This window comes from Pteropus medius, unplaced genomic scaffold (assembly GCF_902729225.1).
Source record: "Pteropus medius unplaced genomic scaffold, Ma_sr-lr_union100, whole genome shotgun sequence".
Taxonomy (NCBI): domain Eukaryota; kingdom Metazoa; phylum Chordata; class Mammalia; order Chiroptera; family Pteropodidae; genus Pteropus; species Pteropus medius.
In genome coordinates this window covers 16,488,527-16,504,299 of record NW_024340701.1, presented here as the reverse complement: position 1 = coordinate 16,504,299, position 15,773 = coordinate 16,488,527, and the positions used below count along the sequence as shown (strand labels likewise).

General features: G+C 36.2%; 1 long non-coding RNA gene across 1 annotated transcript in view; it reads right to left on the bottom strand.

Annotated features, from left to right (window-relative positions):
* Window positions 1-286: 286 nt before the first annotated feature.
* The window catches only part of LOC120622705 (uncharacterized), a 42,091-nt gene continuing 26,604 nt past the window's right edge, over window positions 287-15,773 (bottom strand). Inside the window, exons 2-3 of the long non-coding RNA XR_005658528.1 lie at window positions 2,912-2,994; window positions 287-2,604 (exon numbers count right to left, since the gene is read on the bottom strand). This is a non-coding gene — a long non-coding RNA (uncharacterized LOC120622705). The remainder of the gene's footprint in view (window positions 2,605-2,911; window positions 2,995-15,773) is intronic.

Below are 15,773 nucleotides of genomic sequence, written 5' to 3'. Positions count from 1 at the left end.
ATTTGACACCCAGAGCAGATCATTTTTAATACTCTCTTCCTCTGCATGACAAAATCTTTTTAAGTAATTAACATGAAACAAAACGAATGATTATAATGGCCAGTGAAGAAACACAGACAGTGCAAAACTTCCTTTTAATAAATTTTCATTCTAGCAAAAATGTAAAATAAAATAAAAACAAATTTACAGTACCAAAAGGAAAAAGAAATTAGATAAATATTTTTATTGATATTAATGTATTTTTAAGAAGTAGAAAACCATATTAAGAAATACATTCAATAGAGGGAACACCACATGCTTCAAAGGATGATTTGCACCTAGAGCAACAGATTGAAGCGTAAGTTCTATTCATTTTCACACTCACTGTGCTGTCATTTTGTTTCTAAATCTACCATTTCAATGCAGGAATATGTTGCACCACCAGGACTGGAGACACAAACTGCACCCACAGTGAGTTCAGATGATTCTGAACCAACACGAACTTACTCTACAATTGAATATGTGTGTCTGAGTCCACATGTGTCAGTGGCCTACTATATGACTGAGGGTTCTCTGCATCACTTCCATGCAGAAAACAACGTTTACTAAAGCGTCAGTAATGCAACTGTGCTCATTTAAAGCTTATATAAGCATTATTTAAGATTCAGGAAATTTGTCTCTGTAATGTTGGCAATTTTCGAAGTTAAACCATCAGCTATTGCGGGGGGGCGGTGAGGGGAAGAGTATTATCATTGACATTGTTTAGAATTACTTGGACATGTTGATAAGAAAAGATACCAACTTTTAGTAGGTTTAATTATTGTTTTTAATTTCTCCACAAACAACGCATCCTCTTGTTGCTTGCACCTGGGGCTGGCTGTTCCTACTGCCCTGCCCTTGGTACCCATTGTATGTGCAAGTTAAATGAGAAAAGCTGCCAGGAAAATACATCCAATATTGAATATTTAACATATTCAGTATCTTCTTCCATGAGTTATCTACTTGATCTTCTCCTCTTATTTACCCAAAGCCTGCTCTTCATCCACCCATAGGTAATACACATGAATAAATAATTTTGATCCTTCAGGTGATCAGACAATGAATGACAAGCTAACTAACAAATCCAATGATCTAGATAATTTGATGATAAATAATCAACAACTTAAGCCTTTGTTTGGAAACATGGACCTTCTCTGTGTTTCTCCTCAAGACTTCTCTCAATACTAAAAGGTACAATTATTCAAAGTTGTCTTGGCATTAGGGTGTTGAGGTACCACTGCAGGTATTTGGCCCATGAGCCTGACATTTGCCTCTTTGATCTCAGATCCATTCCCAGTCCTTCATATCTTCCACTCTGTATCACAAAGCACACCTTTTCCCTGGCTTCTGGGAAGGTTAGGCTAACAGAAGGCACATTCAGAAGACTGGAGGGAAGAACTGGGGAGACGCCTGGGGATTTCCCCATCCTTTAGGCAGCATCTATGCAATAGCTCTATCTCTGCTACAGAGACAAATTTCCTGAAAAGTTAATAAAGCTTAAGCTCCAGGGACGCTCACTTGCACAGGCTTCTTCCAATGCCCTATGTGTATAATTTTTTTTTAACAGCATTATTGAAATACAATTTACAAACTGTAAAAATCAGCCATTGTAAGTGTATGATTCAATAATTTTTAGTAAATTTATCGAGTGCAACTGTCACCACAACCCAGTTTTAGAATATTTCCATCACCCCAAAAAGTTCCCTCATGTCTCTTCAGTCGGTCCTGGCTCCCAATCCCAGGCCCTGGTAAACCACTAACTTACTTTTTGTCTCCATGAGATTGCCTATTCTGAACATTTCATATGAATGGAATAATATAGTATGTGTTTTTTTGTGACTGATTTTCTTCACTGAGCTTCATGTTTTCAAGGTTCATCCAAGTTGTAGCATATATCAATACGTCATTCCTTTGTATTTCCAAATAGTATTCCATTGTGTGGATATTCCTCATTTTGTTCATGCTTTAACCAGTTGCTAGACCTGAGTATGATTTTATATTTGAAATTTTGCATTCTTTGTCTTAAAAAGTGTCTCCTGGATTGTGTAAGCTTTGGGCCTCCAGAACCAGGAGCTGCCTCTACCTCTGTGGCTGCGATCCTGTAGCAAGCAGCCTTTGAGAGAGCCTCCAATAATCCTACTTCCTGATATTCATGTCCTTTGTAATTCTTTCTCCTTGAGTGTGGGCTGGACCTAGTGGCTCCCTTCTAATAAATAGAATATGGCTAAAGTGTTGGGATGTCACTTCCAAGATGAGGTCACAAAAAGACTGTAATATCCATCTTGCTCTCCCTTTTTCACATGCTCTCTCTTTCTCTCAGAGCCCTTGCTTTATAGAAAGAAAGTTGCCATATTGTGAGCAGCCCTTTGGAGAGGCCCACATGGCAAGGAATTTATATCTTCAACAAATAGCCGGTGAATACTTGAGGTCTGTCCACATTCACATGAGTGATCTTGGAAGCGGATCCTTTCCAACTGAGCCTTGAGATAAACTGCAGCCCCAAATGAAATCTTGATTGCAGTCTTGTGAGAGGCCTGAACCAGAACTGCCCAGCTAAGCTGCTCCTAGATTCTCGACTGGCAGAAACTGTGGGGTAAAACATTTGTTGTTTACAGCTGTTAAGTTTGGGGATGACTCGTTATGTACCAATAGACAAATAGTCTCTCTTCCCATGGTCCCAGCACCTTCCCTGGCAACCTTCACTATGTCTCTAACTTCAGTCATATGACCCTAGCTTCTAGTCTCTGGTAATGCTACCTCCTCCTGTGTCTCCCGAGTCCTAAGGATAGTAGCTCCTTCCTGCTTTGACTAGTCTCCATGCCCCTCTTTGGCCTCTTACTCTTCTCTGCCCCATGTAACCAGCTGCTGGTATTAACCCCTCTATTTGAAATACCTGGAGTGGTTTCTGTTTCTAGCATTGCATGGAAAAACATTTCATCTTCTGTGGCATATAGGCTCACTTGATCCTTCGCAAGTCTGTTTAGAGAAAGAAGAAAATTAGTGTGGGACCAGGTGTCTTGTAAGTCCTAAAATCGGCCTTCACAAATAAAATAGATTAAGACAGGAAGCTACCCACTGAGCTACCAGATAGCACAGCAACAGTTCTGAAAGGTGATGACAGAGTGACTGAGCAGCTCTTCTCACCATTCTAGTCCCTGGTGAACATACTGAAGCCGGGAGAGAGGGTGTGTGAACAAGAGTGTGTATCCTCCAATGACAGCAGCTGTCCTTGGGAAACCTTTTTGTAGAGTCTCCCTGAGACTATGGCAGGGCAAGGGGAGGTCTAAGGGCTGGCTGCACAAGGGGCAGACATGATCATGACCATAGAGGGTCAAGCCCGCCTCCTCTGGGGCTAGGATAGCTTCACTGAGGGCTCCACGTTGCTTATGTCAGAGCCTGGCTGCTCTGGGAAAGGAGTTCAAAACCTAACATGGTGAAGCAGTTTCTGCAGACTGCTGGAGAGCTGGTACACCAGTGAAGGTGATGTATCCTTTCCTTCTTGGGGGATAAAGAAGCTGCTCTTTCCTACATCAACTTGGCAAAACAGAAAAGAAGTTTTTGGGCTCAGTACCTCACCTTTCAATCCCTAGCTTGAGAGTAGGGGCTGTTAGCTGGGGAATTGAGAGTAGGGTCTGTTGGCTGGGAAATTGTTTTCATTGGAAAACTTTTTTGCTTCCAGCTCCTAGCACAGTTACTGATTCTTCTGGGTGGGAATCAAAAGTAAACTGATCAATAGAGTAATCCTTGGCATCTTTTGGCCCACTAGGGGCTTAGTGGCCTATACTACCAGCTATCATTCTTCATTACCCCTTGTAGCCCATGATTCCTTCTCCCCTGCTTTTGGTGTCTTCTTTCTTTCTTCTGTGTTATTTCATGGACCAGCACCTTCAGTCCCACCCCACCCCCAGCTCTGACTGAGGTATTGGCAGGAACTTCTGACACAAGTGGGCCCAGCAGCTCTCTCCACTCTGAAGAGGTGATGAATTGTCTTGGAGTCATCATGCCCCTCTGCAGTGCAGACGCCCAGCTGACAGAAGGACAGACAGAATGCTGGCAACAAAGAAGTCTAATGTCAGAAACTCCATGAGGAGTTTGTTTCTGAGTGCAAAGTCTGAACAGAAAGGGTAGATGAAGAGGGAAATTAAGAATTAAATGGTTAGGAGAATTATAAGATTGATATCACTCTAGCTGAACTGTCAGCTATTTGGGGAATCTGAGCCAAGGCCTCAGCTAGAGCTGGAGAGAAGTTAAAGAACAATGGCTTGTAAGAAAGACAGTTCCCCTCCCCTACAGACCACTACTGCTTTCTCTTCCTGGAATAGATTTCACCAAGCAATTCAGTATTGACTCTTATAATTTACATTTTCATTAAATATTAATTTGATATCCTGTAATTGTTCATTACTTTTCAATCTGAGCTGGATTCTGTGAGGCATTGTGCTGATTTCCTTTTGTCATGTTGGGGTTCCTAATCTCTTTGGGCCGTCATCACCAAAGGCTATTGGGCACAGGGTTTGGATCCAATGTAGGATACAAGCTCAGAAGCAAAGGAGTCACTCTTTGCTCACCAATGTGTTTGATGGTTATAACTCATGTGACGATGGGGAGGAACGTACATTATGCAGCCTCTCAGAACTCTGCTTGTGAATTACAGATCACTTTGTCCTTCAGCGTGTTAGCATATCCATAAATTATAGCCCAGTTTGGGCAGAGCTCTAAAGCTACCATTAAAAAAATCTTTTTCAGTGCCCTTAATTTGGGGACAACAAATCAATTAGGTTACCAGTCATAAACACTCAATGAGTTGAGAAACAACAACTATCTCCATTTTGTCAAGAAGATATGAAGACAAGCAGTGGTGAATGTGGAAATGAACTCAGGGTTTGGGGAAGAATCACTTCCCCCAGTGGCAACTTGTACATTTGTCAGGCACATTAAAGGAAAACTAGGTTTACTTTCTATTAAGATATTTGAAAATGAGAGAGCTCCTTCAATGTATTATAATGCTTTTGGCTGTATATAAAGACCCAAGTAAAATTGCTCCAACAGTAGGGTAGTATTATTCTTATTCAATATACTTAAATAATAAATAAATAAGTATTCTTATTTAATATACAAAAAAAAAATCCAAAGGTGGGTGGTGTCAGAGTCAATTCAGTGGCTCCATAATAGCACTAAAGATCCAGGCTCCCTCCATCTTTCTGCTCTGCCCTCCTCAGGGTATTAGCTAGGTACCTAGGCTTGTCCTTTCATGGTTGCAAAGAGGCTGTCATGGTCCCAGGCACTGAATGCAAACAGAACAATGTTCAACTGAAAATGAGAGATGTTTCCACCCCTGAGGGGTTTCTTATTAGGGAGAAAGCCTTCTACACAAATCCCCTTCCTCAATTATCATTGGACAGAATTGTTCACATGCCCATGCTTTAGCTTCAAGAGAGCCTGGAAAGTATGAAGCTGGCATTTTCAGTCTCGTAGGGGAGGCTCTCTGCCATCAAAAAAGGAGGAAAAAATGGCCTTTGTGCTTATAATCAGCAGAGTCTTCCACACTTAGATTCAACTTTTATTGACTTCTTAGCACATGCCTAGCACTCTGTTAGGCACCTTCACATGCATTATATTATTTACCTAATTAGGCCGTAATAAAATTAGGATGGTCAATAAATTACCTTCTAGGGTTTTAGAAGTCACTTGCTTATTTATCTCTACAGGGCTAGCGCCAGTTGTTAGCAAATAAGAATACTACCTAACTGACTCTAATGATCAAATGAACTAAAAATCGGTATTAAAAAGAAAAGCTGAAAAATTCTATTAATATAGCTTCAAAAAATCTGGATTATCGAGACCTGGATTTTCCTTGTTTTTAGCAGAGTTACCTAAGGAGACTGAATAGGCCACTCCTGACATCCAGAGTAAAAACCATAAGCTAAAAGGTCTTAATTCTTATTCTTTAAGTTGGTTAAGAATCAAAATTGGCCACAAATATAGACTCACTACAAAGAATGGCTCAGAAATAAAGGGCCTGAATACTGCTGTGTTCCAATTTATTAGCTTAGGTTGGCACCAGCGGCTGGGCTTATTCATTGCAGCCCACAGAGAATTCATTGTTGTTCACCTATGTTTTGCATTGGAGTTTCTGTCAACAAGTAATCAAGTCTCTCCAGATGTTTCACTTGCTATAACAAAGCTACTGTCACAAACAATAACGCACAGATGTTCCTTTTGAAAAGCAGATTAAAAATGTTTTTGTTAATGTTTTCAAATTATCAAATGAATTGCGAAGAATATGGATGCAAAACTGATTTCAGGAATATCTATTTGAAACTGGAGTTTTAAAAAATTAACTAACTATAACCTCTTTATGTAAGGTTAATCAAACTTTAACAAATAAAGTAAAAAAAAATAAACTTATTGCTTTTTTGTCAAATAAGATTCGAGTGGTTAGAGGTTACAAAATTTGCTTTTTATGGGAGGATTTTATTTCTATTTGACTATTTCATTTTCTTTTTCTATCCTCTACTTTTCTTATTGTACTTCACGTGGAATCTATTCCCTTTTGTGTTGAGTCTTCATTTATAAAATGATTTTTTTTATTTGCTAATTCTCTCTTATATTCTGAAAACTCTTTTGACACTCTCCCGTTGGTTAGCCATAGCATTTCAGAGCTTTGCCATTTCTGATTTGTGCTGCTCTTTCATCACTTTATAGTTTTCTTATTTTCTTTTAATTTTATATTATTACATAACAGGTTTCATTTGGTTTTTTAAAAAATATTTTTGTCATATTTTTCTGCCGTGCCTTCATTATCTGTTGGTATGTTATTTGATTCATTCCTCTTTTTCCTTATAATATCATTGTAAAAGTTTTGATCACAAACATTTTCTATTGCTCATGTTTAAACAAGGTGGGTTTTCCTGTGCTTTTAGAAGAAGGATCCTGTGTAGGGAGTGGGCAAACCACAGCTGCTTTTCTAACTTCTCTGTTTGAGGACTACCTCTCTGCTTTGATTCAAAAGCAGGACTGGCACAAGGTCCTGCTTGGGTTTTCATGTTCTGCTCTTATGGTTTTGAAATTTTTAATCATTTTTAACAAAGGGTCTTTGGTTTTCATTTTGCACTGTACTCTTCAAATTATGCAACTGGTCTTGCTGATGGGTATTAAAAAACATGGCCACTCTGTAGCCACCTGCACACTTCTGAAGACAGCCTCCTCTGGACCTCTCCTAGGCAATATGTGGAACTTCTCTCTCTCCCACCAGTGTTTCTGGCTTGTTCAATTTGGATTTCACTCCCAACAAGATTTGTTCTTAGGGAGGGTCTCAATTATTCTGGAAGGAGCATATTATTGAGTATTTCTGAGGTTCTTGTGATCTTAATTTACCTTAGTACCCTGTGATTTTCCTGCACACCCTTACTGAGTCCTCATGGTCCTTTCTGAACTTACCTGTGAATGGAAACTATGAAGACATCTCTCAGATTGTTCTCAGACCTGCTCACTGAACATTCCACTCAAACTGAGCTTCTCTTCTTTTGAAAGTATTTGTTGGCAATTTCTATGTCCCAGGTCTCTTCGGATGATCATCACACTCCCTTATCTCTTCTCTATTAATCTCGAACAGCTACTAAACCCACAGGGGCCCACTACTGTCAGAGTTTGGACATCTCCACCAATATTCTGGGGTTCATGGACATATTTGTCACGTACTTTTGTTGAAGATGTTGTCCATGGGTTGTGTTGTTTCTTTTGCTATCCTAGTTGTTATGAGGGGACTTGGAAAAAAATTTAAAAATACATTGCCTTCATGAACTTGCCCCAACTAGAAGCTATATAAGAATTTTTAGATTTGGTGCATTTATTACAGAATCTTTATCTGTTAGCTAAGTACTACACCAGATTTTCAAAGAGTGCTTCTATAACAGTCTTTATCCAGGCACATATCGTCTAAGAGGCTGAAATGTAAAATAAGAAGAGAAGTGATGTAATTCTAATCATCAGGACATATGTGGTCTCATTTAAGCATTGAACATTAAAAAATTTTTAAATTTGGTTTAAAAAGAAAAAACTTTCACAAAACAGATAAAGTTCTAGTCATGAGTCTTATGAGCTGAACATAAATATGTCCATTATATCTTTCAGACCTCACAAAATAGTGAACTTTGGGATAACTAAAGTAGATAAGAGCTGCCCAATCAGCATCTAGTAAAAGATACACCATTGTTTTAAAAAATTTTTATATCACAGATAAAATGAGTCAGTGATATATATTTTCACTCAGTATATGCGGCATTATTATTATTATTATTATTATTATTATTATTATTATTATTATCATCATCATTTTGAAAGAATAGGGCTGCAGAAGCCAGGAACATATCAAGAGTATTTAGATCATAATATATGATATCCTAACAAAGTCCTTCTTCAATAAATTTCACCTGTCATTCATTCACTCATTTACCAGATATGTGTGAAATGTACCATGTGTCAGAGACATTTAGATGAGATGACAGAGCTCATGCTTATTGAAACTAAGCAAGTAGCCTTGTAAGTTCTCATGATATGTGATGGGTGCTCAAGCAGAGACCAAAAAAGGAAAATCTGACAGTTTAAGAGGTCATAGAGGGCTCAGTCCTATACCTTGACTCTGATTTCTGCAATTTTCTAAAACCAAACTGTCCTCATAACTGAACTAAATCACACTGTTGTTCGAGTCTTTACAATTCCACTTTTCAGTTAAGCCTTGCTTCCTTAATACCATTTTATTTTATTTTATTTTATTTTATTTTATTATTATTTATGCCTATAGCACCTGGTCTTCCTAGGTGGTTTCCCATCCAAGTCCTAACCAAGCTCGACCCTGCTTAGCTTCCAAGATCAGACATTGGGCTTGTTCAGGGTGGCATGGCCATAGACCATGGACTGTGGCTCCACTGGGGCACAAACCCAGGACCTTCTGCATGTAAAGCAGATGTGCTAATCGCTACACTATGGAACCACGTTCCAATACCATTTTATAATGACATTTTCCTTTCTTCGAATTCTAAAGTTATAACACTCTATCTCATATTTGATGTTTGTCAGTATGTTATTTTAGAATCATTCTACAGTTGTGTTGTTTTTAAGTGTATGTTTGCATATTGCTTTTCTCCAACTGGATTGTAAGCTTTTCTATGACAGAAGCCATATCTTTTATCGCCTTTTATTTTCTCTGATATCTAATGTGATACTGGGCACACAGTAGACATTTATAAATGTTCATTAAAAAAGGGAAAATAATTGAGTAAATGAGGTTATAGAGCTTAATTGCTGCAATCTAAAACATAAGATTGTTTATTTTTGGTTATGCTTGGTTTACTACATGAAATTTGATAGAACTGGTTATGCATTCTTCAAAATATGGGAGAATAGAGCTGCTTTTGAGACTTAAATGATATAACAATATTGGCTTTCTTTTGCAAGGCAGATAAGGATTCTGGTACTAATATAAAATGTACCTTCAAGTGAATTAAACTCTTAATTATATGTGGAACATATAGCAGAATCATGTGATGGGAAGAACAAAAGCTTTGGAAAAAAGAAACCTAGAGTTAAATACTGAGATATCATTTATCAGCTAGGTGACCCTGGAGAAGTTAATGAGCATCACCCAGTCTGGCTCATGTCTATACATGCATTTTATGTACAATTATACATTTGCATTCTTTTTGATAGACTCTCAACTCTTTCCAATATACTAGGTTTACAAATCTCAACATTGTGTAAGAGTTGATACTATAATCTTTGCATTGATATTCTAAAATTGGATTGGTACCTCCAAAGTTTCTGTAGTTATAGTACAGATTTCGAGAATAAATCTTTAGCTTCCTGTAATAGACAAGATCTTTGATCCCAAGCTCCAGTCATGCACAATAAAAATATTGTTTGGACATTGTAACATCTGAAACTTTTTAAAAAGACAGGCCTAATTCTTAAATTTGTCATATCTACAAGGCAGTAATCATAGGCTTAAGAACTATAGAATTTTGTACTGAGTTTGATGTAAAAAACAAAAACAAAACATCTTTCTACCATATCAGTGGGGGTGTCTCAGCCTGTAATAAAGAGGTCAGACTCAATTCATTATTTGTTTGTCATCGTTCTGCCAATGTAGTTTCTCTTATACTGTCAAGTTCACAGGACTAAAATCAAAGGAATGTTTAATAAAGTAATGAGAGTCTATATTTCAGCTATTATAAGACTACAGGGCTAATGAGAATGTTTAAATAAGTTGACATGAAAGAAAAAAACGATACTTTTAAGAACTCTTATTTTGTCTGCTACCCTACGTTTCATCCTTGTCACCAAAGCCTCAAGTTGAGGTCAAACTGAGAGCTCACAAATTTCATTCATAAATGTGTGAACGAATGTTGTCAATTAAACACCATCCTTCTGATGTACAGTTCAACAACAATGAAAATAGCAACACATGGATGATGAAATCATAGGAGACGGTATCTTAAGAAAATGGGAAAAATAAACTTTATTTCTTTTTAGAAAACTTACACTCTTCATCTGCTCTCCAAAGATATGTACATTTGAGCAAATGTGAGCCAACACTAAATAAGTCAAATGATAGATGATATAAGGTAGTATAATAATTTCTATATTGTAATTTTGGCCTGATAGTGAGGTATTATTTGACATTTTGAGACACTTTTATAATTAAGTATGTAGTCAATTTTTGTATATATATTCGTTGGTGTTCTTGAGAAAAATATTATTCATAGGTTGTTGGGTTCGATTCTACACATTTCATTAGATAAAGCTTTGTAATTGTGTTTGACTCTTCTATACATTAAGTTTTCCTTTTCTTGATCTATATCTTCTGAAAAAGATGTTTTAAAATTCCCCACTAATTGTAGAGTTTTAAATTTTTCTATGCATTATTGTTGATTTTTTTTTTTGCTTTATATATTTTGAAGCTCTATTTTTGAATGCATATCTGTTCACGTGTGTTATATATTCCTGGTATATATATATAATGAGCTACTTAATCTCAAATATTGCCTTTTTGCCGTGAAGGCTATTTCATTTGACATAAATATTACTATGTCTGATTTCTTTTTGTCATTCTTTGGTTGGCATGTCTTTCTTCATTCCATTGCCTTCAAACCTTTTCTGTCATCGTATTTAAGGAGTTTTTCTGGATTAAAAAATATCTGAGGTGAGAAACTATTTTATAACTTCTGGGTTGAATTCATACATATTGTGGTTACTAACATTTTTATTTATTTATAACATCTTATTTTGCATTTTCTTTATACCATGCCTTCTCTTCTTGGTTTCCTTTTCTTTAATTGATCTTTTTTTCACTGTTTCCTTTATTTATCTTCTTGTTTGGAAGTTATCATTCCATTTCTATTCTTTTAGGGCACTCTTAAATGTTTAATATGTATATTTGACCTAAAAACATAGTATCTCTACCCTCCTGAAGAAGATAAGAACTTAGTACACAAACTGCAAACATAATCCTCCCATTTTACATGTTTTGGTTGTCTAGTATTTAGTTGCCCCTTGTTTAACCTCCTATCACTCATTATCATTGTTATTGTTTTAAAGTTTACATTTAGTTACATTTTATTTCCATGTTCAGGAATGACAACTCACATTGCCTCTTACATCCCACTTCATCCTTCTGGTTCATTTTTCTTCTTATTGAAGTATATCCTTTAGAATTTTTTCAGCAAAGGTCTGTGAGTAGTCAACTCTCATTTTTTTATTTTTCTAAAAAATGTCTTTGTTTTGCCTCAATCTTGAATGTAAATGTATCTGGGAATAGATTTCACGTTAACAGTTGAAGATAGAATATAATTGTCTTCTGACATTATTGTTGTTGATGATGTCTATTTTCAGTCTAATTTTTCTTTCTTGTTTTTTTTTTACCTGATTACAATTTTTTCTTTGTTTTTGGTATTTTGCAGTTTTACTGTGATGATCTCTGCCTCATTTTCTCTAATCCTTCTGAAAACTCATCATATATATGTTAGACCTTCTCATTCTCGCCTCCGTATTTCTTTATATCTTTGTCATATTTTCCACCTATTCATTTTTCTTTGCTGAATTATAAGTAATATTCACAGGTTTGTTTTCATCTGTGTCCAATATAGCCATTGAATTTTTAATTCTAATAACTCTATTTTTTTGTTTTTCTTTATTAAATACTTCTTTTTTTATACACCTTTTTTCTTTTATTGAAGTTTTGATTCCTTTTAATCATTTTTAAATGTCTCACTTTAAAGTCTCATTTTATTCATATAGCTTAAAAATCAAAACAACATATTCCTCCCTCAATAAGTAACTTCATTTATTAGTTTCCTGTGTATCCTCCCAGTGTTTCTTTAGGCAAATATAAAGATTTTTAAATATATAATCTGATTTTTTCTCTTTCTTATAATAAGGTAGCATCATATATTATATGAACACTGTCCTGTTTTACTTTTTGCTCATAAAAACATGACCCCATTCTTTTTTGAGATGACATTGCATTCCATAGCATTCCATTGTGTTGATGTACCATGGTTAGTTTAACCAGTATCCTGTACTTGGATTGTTTCTGGCCTTTTACAGATAATATTGTATTGAATGACTTGTACATATGTCAATTTACATGTACTCAAGTATATCTGTGTGAGAGTCACTAAGTGGGATTGCTGAGTCAAAGGTTAACTATATTTGTAATTTTGATAGATATAACCCAATTGTTGTTCATAGGGAATAGAACATTTTGTGCCCCACCAACAGTGCATGAAAGTCCCTGATTCTCTATAATCTCACTGTGTCAAACTCCTTTAATCATTTTTAAATATTATAAATACTATACCTCACACATAGTTTCTTTCAGATTATTACATTGTCTCCAGTTCTCAGCATCTTCCTGCACATTGTCTGTGGACTCCTTCATTGAGGATCATTTATGTTCATAATTTGTGCTGGTGAGCATCTCTTTACCAGAAATTCTCTTCTCCCTTTTCCTGGTTATCTATTATTATAAACAAGTTATTCTAAAGCATAGTGGCTTAAAATAACTATTTAATGTTGCTCACAATTTTGCGGGTTAGAAATTCAGGAAGGGCTTGAGTTCTTTTGTTTATGCAGTCCAAGCCAACTGGACCAAAAGTCATTTGAAGATTTTACTGGGTTAGACATCCAAGGTGGCTCACTAACAAGACTAGCAATTGACTTGGTTGTCAGCCAACAACCCAGTGACACATAGGCAGGAGCACCTACATGTGAACTCTCCAGCACAGAAGCCTCAAGATGGTAATACTTTTTTACATGGAAGTTTAGGGCTCCAACATGCATGTTTCAGCAAACAAGGTGGTAAGTTCAAGACCTCTTAAAGCCTAGCCTCAGAAATCATGTAGCATAACTTCAGTTGTATTCTATTGGTCATAACACTCACAAACCTGCTAGGATTTAAGTGTAGGGACATAGATCGCAATCTTCAGTGTGGTATCAAGAATATTTTGGCCAATATTTTTTTAAACTACCACATTTCTGAAGCCCTATGTATCCTGGATTGTAGAAGAATTCCTACAGGATATGTTTCCAATTTCCCTCAGTTAGGTAGAGCAGAGATTTTGTTGGTCTGGAACCAGTTTTTATATTGATTTCTTAACTTGGAAATTCTCATACAATATGGGTAGTGAAAATTCATACTCCACATCTACTTGTGGCGCAAACCTGTGGCTTTCTTTTCTTACAGAAACTTTAAAAAATCCACCTAGAGTAGTAGGCAGAGACGACCTCCTTGTTAAATCCTTGGGCCAATCCGGAGAGTTTTTTTAGTCTACCTTTACTGAGGGGATAGCTCTTTTGAAATTCTGGCTTTATGAAATAAAATCAAGTCCAATTTTTCTTGCATTAACCCAAGACCATGTCTTCTGTCCTGATATGGCCATTAAATCCTAACACTATGCCATGAAGACCTATATCTGGGTCTGATGCTTCACCCTATCCCCACCCCAAACCCATAGGGCCTTGATTTTGATTCTTTCTTAGTTTTGCACTTGTAAGGATTTGCTTTCTTTTATTTTTAATTAAGCTACATATTTAAAAGCTATTGTTGATATTTTCTAGCAAGCATCTTTATGTGTTACTGTAGAAGATCATCTATAGTAATTCAGTCCAAGATGTTCCCAGAAGTTCTTAGTTCTCAAACAATTTTTGAGCTTAAAAAAGAATATTGAATGTCATCGAAGGTAACTTTAAGGGACCATCATTAGTAGGCAAGAATAAATGTTTTCCCTCCACTAGCATGCTTTTATGTAAGGACATTTCTTTCTTATTTTCTAATGTACATCAATAGGTAGGTGCTATTTTAGCCAACCTCAAATGGCAGCTGAAGCATGTGTAGTCACTGCCTTTTTGCTATCCATTACAGCTATTCTTCTTGTCATAGATTTGGCAGGATAATCAATAGGACCCAAATGGCAATCAATTTCATATGATTGCACTTGGTTTCCCATCAATTTCAATGCTGACTCTATGGCAGAATAATGAAGGAAATCTGATGCCAATCATTGCTTGTGAATGCCACTACACATCTTTCTAGGTGACTGAACAGCATCGAGGAGTTAGGGAGAAAGAGACATGCTGGCAAAAAGACAGAGAGAAGACAGTACAAGCCCCAATGAAGAAAAATATGTTATTAGAGATGTGAATTATGACATTCATCGTATCCACAACACCACTGCAAAAATTTCTGGGGTTGGTACAATGGAGGATAAAATGAATCTCAGGGCCACAAAGCCTGAACAAGACTCCAAGGTATGTTTCCCTAATAATCATGGTGTTTAAAGGCTTAATCTTAGTGAGGAAATCTTGGTTGTAAGTTTGCACTTGGAAATGATTAGTCTAATTGCTTCCTGACCATCAAATGACATTTTTATTTACCCACAAAGTACTCAACTATCCTCCAACTATATGGATTCTCAATGAATAATTGATGGAAAGATTATCTTGTAGCTTTTATGAATATGTTTTTCTTATCTATGGACATAATAATGTATTATTAGTATTCGCCAGACTTCTGTCAACATTGACATCCTTGTTTGACATAAGAAAGAACCATCACACCAAGCAAAGGATCAAAGTTGATCCTAATAAGGAGGTAAAGTTAACAGTACAATAAAACACATTTAATTTAGATTTCTTCTAAAACATAAGTTCTACTCCATTCTTGTGTTATTTATCTCTGACTTTGGCAAAAGTTTTCTGTAGGGTACAGTTTCAAATTTTATTTATATTTTTTGAAAAGGAAATACATTCACAATAGCCAAAAGTTAAAGTGATATGGAAAGACATATATTAAGGCATATCCCTTCTACCACTGTCTCCATTCACTCCTTTCTCTCCTGTCCCATTTAGGTAATCAGTCACACTAGTTTTTCTGTTCCAGTGCTTCCTTACACAAGCACAAGCAAATGTGAATAAGTATTCTTATATTTTCCATTTCTTATACGAAAGGAAACATACTATATATGATGTTCCATCTCCCCTTTTTTCCCACCTCTTTTTTCACTGAGTACGCCCTAGAGATGTTTTCCATATTGGTACATATGGAAGAACTCCTTCATTCTGTTTTAGCAACTGCATAGTATTCCATTGTGTGGATATGGCAAAGTTTATTTAACCAGTTCTCTTTCATGGATAATTGGGTCAAATTTTTTGCAATTACAGTGTTGCAATGAACAATCGTAAACTTATGTCATTTCTTA